The sequence below is a fragment of the Salvelinus fontinalis genome, chromosome 28 (genome assembly GCF_029448725.1).
Source record: "Salvelinus fontinalis isolate EN_2023a chromosome 28, ASM2944872v1, whole genome shotgun sequence".
Taxonomy (NCBI): domain Eukaryota; kingdom Metazoa; phylum Chordata; class Actinopteri; order Salmoniformes; family Salmonidae; genus Salvelinus; species Salvelinus fontinalis.
The window spans coordinates 18,211,198-18,220,002 of record NC_074692.1 but is presented as its reverse complement, the minus strand read 5'-3'; positions in this window follow the sequence as shown (position 1 = coordinate 18,220,002).

The window sequence follows — 8,805 nt, the reverse complement described above, 5'->3', positions numbered from 1 at the left end:
TCTGGCGGCTCCTGACTGGCGGGCGGCTCTGGCGGCTCCTGACTGGCGGGCGGCTCTGGCGGCTCCTGACTGGCGGGCGGCTCTGGCGGCTCCTGACTGGCGGGCGGCTCTGGCGGCTCCTGACTGGCGGGCGGCTCTGGCGGCTCCTGACTGACGGGCGGCTCAGACGGCGCTGGGCAGACGGACGGCTCAGACGGCGCTGGGCAGACGGACGGCTCAGACGGCGCTGGGCAGACGGACGGCTCAGACGGCGCTGGGCAGACGGACGGCTCAGACGGCGCTGGGCAGACGGACGGCTCAGACGGCGCTGGGCAGACGGACGGCTCAGACGGCGCTGGGCAGACGGACGGCTCAGACGGCGCTGGGCAGACGGACGGCTCAGACGGCGCTGGGCAGACGGACGGCTCAGACGGCGCTGGGCAGACGGACGGCTCAGACGGCGCTGGGCAGACGGACGGCTCAGACGGCGCTGGGCAGACGGACGGCTCAGACGGCGCTGGGCAGACGGACGGCTCAGACGGCGCTGGGCAGACGGACGGCTCAGACGGCGCTGGGCAGACGGACGGCTCAGACGGCGCTGGGCAGACGGACGGCTCAGACGGCGCTGGGCAGACGGACGGCTCAGACGGCGCTGGGCAGACAGGCAGCTCAGACGGTGCTGGGCAGACGAGCAGTGCAGGCAGCTCAGACGGCGCTGGGCAGACAGGCAGCTCAGACGGTGCTGGGCAGACGAGCAGTGCAGGCAGCTCAGACGGCGCTGGGCAGACAGGCAGCTCAGACGGTGCTGGGCAGACGAGCAGTGCAGGCAGCTCAGACGGCACTGGGCAGACGAGCAGTACAGGCGGCGTTGGGCAGACGGCCGACTCTGACCTGCTGAGGCGCACAGTAGGCCTGGTGCGTGGTGCCGGAACTGGTGGTACCGTACTGGAGACACGCACCTCAAGGCTAGTGCAGGGAGCAGGAACAGGGCACACTGGACTCTCGATGCGCACTATAGGCCTGGTGCGTGGTACCGGAACTGGTGGTACTGGGCTGGAGACACGCACCACAGGAAGAGTGCGTGGAGGAGGAACAGGGCTCTGGAGACGCACTGGAAGCCTGGTGCGTGGTGTAGGCACTGGTGGTACTGGGCTGGGGCCACGCACCATAAGGCGAGTGCGGGGTGCTGGAACTGGAGGAAATGGGCTGGGGCTTGAAGGTGTCGCCGGATATACCGGACCGTGCAGGCGTACTGGCTCCCTTGAGCACTGAGCCTGCCCAATCTTACCTGGTTGCATGCTCCCCGTAGCCCGTCCAGTGCGGGGAGGTGGAATAACCCTCACTGGGCTGTGTTGGCGAACCGGGGACACCATGCGTAAGGCTGGTGCCATGTACACCGGCCCGAGGAGACGTACTGGAGGCCAGATATGTAGAGCCGGCTTCATGGCACTTGGCTCAATGCTCAATCTAGCCCGCCCAGTGCGGGGAGGTGGAATAACCCGCACCGGGCTATGCACCCGTACAGGAGACACCGTGCGCTCTTCCGCATAACACGGTGTCTGCCCGTACTCCCGCTCTCCACGGTAAGCATGGGAAGTGGGCGCAGGTTTCCTACCTGCCCTCGCCACACTACCCTTTATCCCCCCCCCCCCCCCCCAAGAAATTTTTGGGATTTCCTCTCGGGTTTCCGTGCTAGCCGCGTACCTTCATAACTCCGGTTCCTCTCTCCGGATGCCTCTGCTCTCCTAACTGCCTGCAGCTGTTCCCATGGGAGGCGATCCCTTCCAGCCAGGATCTCCTCCCATGTGTAGCAACCCTTGCCGTCCAAAACATCTTCCCATGTCCATTTCTCCTGGTCCCGCTGCTGCTGCTGCTGCCGTTGCTGCCCGTTGCTACGCTGCTTGGTCCGGGTTTGGTGGGTGGTTCTGTAACGGCTTTCTTCCTGGGATGAAGGAGAGGACCAAAATTCAGCGCAGTTAGTGTTCAACATGTTTAATTAAACAATAAACGATGAACATTAACACATAACAAAATAACAAACGTGAAAGCCGAGACAGTCCTATCTGGTGCAGAACACAAACACAGAGACAGGAAACAACCACCCACAATCCCCAACACAAAACAAGCCACCTGTATATGATTCTCAATCAGGGACAACGATTGACAGCTGTCTCTGATTGAGAACCATATTAGGCTGAACACAGAAACAGACGAACTAGACACACAACATAGAATACCCACCCCAACTCACGCCCTGACCAACTAAACACATACAAAACAACAGAAAACAGGTCAGGAACGTGACAGGGTGCTGCAGTACCACCTGAAAAAGATGAATATGAATGAATAAAAAAAGTATTGCACTGGGCCTTAAATAGTGCTGTTTTAGCATATGTAGCACGGGCAAACATATTTTTTCAGCACCCCCCTTGAAAATACAATAAATTCACTTTTTTTTTTTTTTAACGCAGCCCCCCCACCCCCAAACTATTTCCCATGGTTATGAACTTATGGCTCCCTCTCTAAAGGGATTAATTTACATTTTTTCCCCCCCGTAAGTGTCCAAATGGCAAACTGACAATTAAGCTGTTATTTTCTCTCTGCCTCCACACACGCTGCCATACAGAGGTAGGATCTTAATATGACCCATTTCATCGCAGGAGGATATTAATCCTGCAGCAGGAGGATTTTAATGAATATTTAAGATGTGTAAACGTCGTCAGGGGGCAGCTGGAAGCAGTGTTTGTAGGCTATACAGTGCAGTGCCCTACATGGTGGGCTATGGTTTGTGGAAGGCTCTGAAAACCAACCAAACTCACACCATCAAGTATTCTCACGGCTTGCTAGAGCATTGTGAACTGCCTTATGCAGTGGTCTGAGCAGCACCCTTCCGTTCCGAGCATCACGAGTTTGCGCCGAGTGCTGGGCATTCGTTTTGACAGTTTGTATGAATGGAAACTAATGTTGGTTTAGCCTACTGTTATTATTTTACCAATACAGAGGCTGCTTCCTACCTGCTACCAAAGGCAGGTAGTAACCTTATTAGGTTACTGCCATTTGGGACAGGATTCGAAGGCAGTATCACATGGGGTGGTAGGTAGACTAGTGGTTAGAGCGTTTGGCCAGTAACCGAAAGGTTGCTAGATCGAATCCCTGAGCTGACAAGGTAAAAATCTGTCATTCTGCCCCTGAACAAGGCAGTTAACCTACTGTTCCTAGGCTGACATTGTAAGTGACAATTTGTTCTTAACTGACTTGCCTAGTTAAAAAAATATATCCCCCCAAGCGCAAGACGTTTGTAGCAGTGTGAGCAATTAGTGCTATCTATTCAGTGTACAATTTTTTATTTCACCTTTATTTAACCAGGTAGGCTAGTTGAGAACAAGTTCTCATTTGCAACTGCGACCTGGCCAAGATAAAGCATAGCAGTGTGAACAGACAACACAGTTACACATGGAGTAAACAATAAACAAGTCAATAACATGGTAGAAAAAAAGAGAATCTATATACAATGTGTGCAAAAGGCATGAGGAGGTAGGCACTAAATCGAATAATTACAATTTAGCAGATTAACACTGGAGTGATAAATCATCAGATGATCATGTGCAAGTAGAGATACTGGTGTGCAAAAGAGCAGAAAAGTAAATAAATAAAAACAGTATGGGGGTGAGGTAGGTAAATTGGGTGGGCTATATACCGATGGACTATGTACAGCTGCAGCGATCGGTTAGCTGCTCGGATAGCAGATGTTTAAAGTTGTTGAGGGAGATAAAAGTCTCCAACTTCAGAGATTTTTGCAATTCATTCCAGTCGCAGGCAGCAGAGAACTGGAAGGAAAGGCGTCCAAATGAGGTTTTGGCTTTAGGGATGATCAGTGAGATACACCTGCTGGAGCGCGTGCTACGGGTGGGTGTAGCCATCGTGACCAGTGAACTGAGATAAGGCGGCACTTTACCTAGCATAGCCTTGTAGATGACCTGGAGCCAGTGGGTCTGACGACGAACATGTAGCGAGGCCAGCCGACTAGGGCATACAGGTCGCAGTGGTGGGTCGTATAAGGTGCTTTAGTAACAAAACGGATGGCACTGTGATTTGCTGAGTAGAGTATTGGAAGCTATTTTGTAGATGACATCGCCGAAGTCAAGGATCGGTAGGATAGTCAGTTTTACTAGGGTAAGTTTGGCGGCGTGAGTGAAGGAGGCTTTGTTGCGAAATAGAAAGCCGACTCTAGATTTGATTTTGGATTGGAGATGTTTGATATGAGTCTGGAAGGAGAGTTTGCAGTCTAGCCAGACACCTAGGTACTTGTAGATGTCCACATATTCTAGGTCGGAACCGTCCAGGGTGGTAATGCTAGTCGGGCGTGCGGGTGCAGGCAGCGAACGGTTGAAAAGCATGCATTTGGTTTTACTAGCGTTTAAGAGCAGTTGGAGGCCATGGAAGGAGTGTTGTATGGCATTGAAGCTCGTTTGGAGGTTAGATAGCACAGTGTCCAAGGAAGGGCCAGAAGTATACAGAATGGTGTCGTCTGCGTAGAGGTGGATCAGGGAATCGCCCGCAGCAAGAGCAACATCATTGATATATACAGAGAAAAGAGTTGGCCTGAGAATTGAACCCTGTGGTACCCCCACAGAGACTGCCAGAGGACCGGACAACATGCCCTCCGATTTGACACACTGAACTCTGTCTGCAAAGTAGTTGGTGAACCAGGCAAGGCAGTCATTAGAAAAACCGAGGCTACTGAGTCTGCCGATAAGAATATGGTGATTGACAGAGTCGACAATGATCCCAAAATGTAAATATCTGACACAAGTAACAGAAATGATCTCCTCAGTACCTGTTAGTGAATGAAGTTGACACCGACCAGAATAATTATCCTAAAGTATAGGGTCCTCCTCTGGCATAATTTTGCTCGGTCTGCTGCTCCATCGTTGTGGACATGACCGGTAAAGATTGATATCATACAGGCTACGATTTTTTTAGACAGCTAAATAAACGATTTTACTGACTGTTTAAGAATGATTAATAGCCAGAATAGTGCTGTAAATAGTGCTGTTTCAGTTTAAATTGCATTGGAGCTGCTCTATTTCCTAATGAGCAGGCTTGCATTGTGATGCAGTCATACAACAATCACACCTGTGCATATTATGAAATGACACCGATGTTTTTTTATCTACCGATGTTCAAGATAACGTGGTTTTATATTAGTTGATAACTAAAATTGAAAGGTGATACGATGCAATCTAACTAGATTAGAAGGCCTAGGCTACTTCATCCTAATGTAAGCTAGATGCATTGGATACAAATACTGGCATGTGATAAATATAATTACACAAATGCATATCAAAGAGGAATATATATTTAATGAAATGAGTAAGGCATTGGAATATTATTGATGCATTTGTCTTTCCTTGCAGGGGATTAGAGAGATGAACTGCAGTCAGCAGATGCCCAAGCCTCAAAACCAGCATCATGTGGAGACGTCAGCACTTCTAATTTTGGGTACATTTTAACATTTTGATTGGTTTTCCTGTATCTATGCATGAGTCCTTAAAAACACAGTCCATTATACAAAATAAGTAATTCCCAAGTGAGGGACATCTCAAGTAGAATAACAAACTCGTTCAGTATATGAGGGTACATTTTATTATGAGAACCACCGTTTTTTTTAGACACTGGACAGGAGTGTACAGGTTTTTGTTCCAGCCCTTCACCAATACCTAATTCAACTAATTGTGGTCTAAATTGAAGAATTAAACACAGCACAATTCCCTCGAACAGAAATCAGGTCTGTATTTTAGAATGAGCTTCATAAAAGTTCATAAATTACAATGTTCTGATAAATCTGCATGATAAACAATAACATGGGTGAATCTATTTTTATCTACCATTGATGTTGGACACTTCTTAATAATATGATTTTGTGATTAACCTGGTGTGTGCTATTTCTATGTTTTCCGTTCTTTAATTTGTTTTTGCGTATTTTACTTTCGGTTCCATCAGAAGATGTTAAAATGTCTTACCTCCAAACAAGTCGGGCAGGTCTGTTTTCTCCTGTCAAGTCATTGCAATGGAATGAAATGTGAACAGGTGCCCACTTTAGTCCCTGAAACCAAATGGGGAAAAACTACTTGCTCTGTATTTAGCTGGTTAGCAAGTTCACCTATTCATGATTTAAAAACTGTCCGGGTCTTCACAATTGACACATTGCTGAATTTACGATTAATTAGTTTAGTTGTCCATCTCTAAACAGCAAATAAGCAGGATGAGATCGCCTGCTTCCTAGCTTGGCAATGGGCTGATAAACCCCAGTTACTCAACATTTGAATTCACAATTCATATGAAAGTAATTAGTAGAACATTTTAACATCATTTGGTGTATAAATAAACTTAATACTTACATTTAGCGAATTTATTCCTTATTCTTCTGGAAAATGTTATCCAAAGCTGGGACTTCTATCTGCCATACATTTTTTCGATGCACCGCAAAAATAGTACTCCTAACAGTACTATTTCTAGGGTCAATTTTAGATCAATGATATGCAATTTCAGCCATTCCTGAACCTGAGACCAGAAACAGCCTACCTGAGGGCAATACCAAAATAAATGGTCTATTGACTCTGTGTCCTCACAACTAAATCTGTAGAGCTTCGATGATTTTATGCCGCAAATATTGAACATTTTGTTGGTGACAAGAATTCTATATAATAATTTTAGCTGAAAAGCACAAAGTCTTGAATCGTGCGTTTTTTTTATATATCAACTCATACACCCTGTACCATGGAATCGCTATATCAAAAACCTCTTCCCAACTATTTTGCAATCTGTATGGCACAATTGTTAACATCCAGGTCCTAAAATGAAACTGGTATACTTTCCTATTTATGCTATTGTTATTCCTCCACCAGTTTTGATCCTTTATATTTGGCAGACAGACCAGTTCCCTACCTCCTCCCGCTGCCACCTGCCTCCTCCATTTTTGGGGTAATGCTGTAATCAATTGGTTGTATTCTTGGATTGAGCAGACCTTCCCGTACAATTCTTATAATTCCATGGAGGACATAACTCTAACATTCCAATTTACAATATAATTTAAGAACAAAATGCAATTTTCAAACATCTTTCCCATAAATACAGCTTTTATGAACCAGCGCATTTGCGTTCAGCCATAATATTTGTTCTGATATTTGTCCTATCTTTTCAGGGGGATGAAATATAAATTGTAGTCTGCTCTGCAATGTTTGTTTGAAAAAGAGAGATATTTTGAAAAAAGTATAGTTTTCAGTGAATCGAAAATGAGATATGGCAATCTGCACAATGGCAAGAAGGCCATTTTTAAACAATGGATGAGCTTTCCTTAGTAATCTACTTGAGAACCATTTAGGGTTCAAGTAAAACTTTTGAATAAGTGAAGCTTTTAGAGGTTTAGTGCTTTTATATTTCATAATCTCAACCCACCCAATTCATATTCATTATATATTTGTCTGGTTTAGCGTCCCAGATAAAGCAAAATATGTTTTGCTCATATGATTTGAAAAACGAATCATCAGGCGTAGGCATCACCATAAGTTAGTGAGTAAACTGAGATATGACTAAGGAGTTAATCGGGGCAATTTTCACATAAATAGCCTTGTATTTACCTCTCCATGGTTGCAGGATCTTGTCTATTTTTACAAGTTTTCTAATGAAATTAATTGTGGAGAGCTTATTTTCATATTTTGTGATATGCATACCAACTATGTCTACTTCACCATCAGCCCATTTTATAGGTAAACTGAAGGGTAATCCAATAATCCAATACGTAATATTGTACACTTATCATAATTAGGTTTTAGTCCAGAGAGTACAGAAAAGTTATCTAGATCTTCAATGAGACATTGCATGGATCTAGCTTGCGGACTTAATATAACACAAGAGTCATCGACATACATGGACATCTTTGTTTTAAAGCCTTGGATTTCTAATCCTCTAATGTTGTTATTGGATCTGATTTTAATAACTAGCATTTTGATGGCCATAACAAATAGATATGGTGACAGCAGACAGCCTTTAACTCCTCTTGACAATTCAAAACTCTCTGAGAAGTAGCTGTTATTTTTTATTTTACACCTGGATTGCTATACATAATTTTTTACCCATTTTATAAGAGAATCACCGAAATTGAAAAAATCCAGGCATTCATAAATAAAATCCAGTCTTACTTTATCAAATGCCTGTTAGATAACTAGATACTATTCTCAGTCTAAATTGACCATAATTAGTACTTGTAAAGTTACTGCCATCAGAGGTATTATGAAGGTCAAAACTACAGCTTTCAAATGTCTGATATTTAGAATTCAAGAAATAGGTTCTAGCAATATTTGTTTTATTCCCTTACCTGTTTGCCAGCGAGCCAATGCCACAGATGTTAGAAAATTGAGACAATATATTATGTGTGTAGTACATCTGAGTAGGTTGATGTGTATGATATTGGATGTGTTTTAGTGAGAGTGTGTATGATATCTGTATAAGAGTAAGACTATAATGTGTGCTGTCCAAATAAATAATAACTCTGCCAATTTGCATGGTTGAGTGTCTATGTGTGTAACATGTAGTGCATATAGGCTTATGTTACGTTCCCCAGTTTCTGTGTTGTATTTGAGTGTGTGTGTTTCAGGAGATGGCTTCCTGGAAGCCTCCCCAACCAGCTGATTGGTCGACTCAATGGCTAATGGATGATTAGAGAGCTGACCCCGCCCCCTCGTCAAGATGCAGCTGTATCCAATTAGACTCCTGAAGCTATATAAAAGCCAGTGTTCTGTTCAGGAGGAGAGAAGATTGAATATT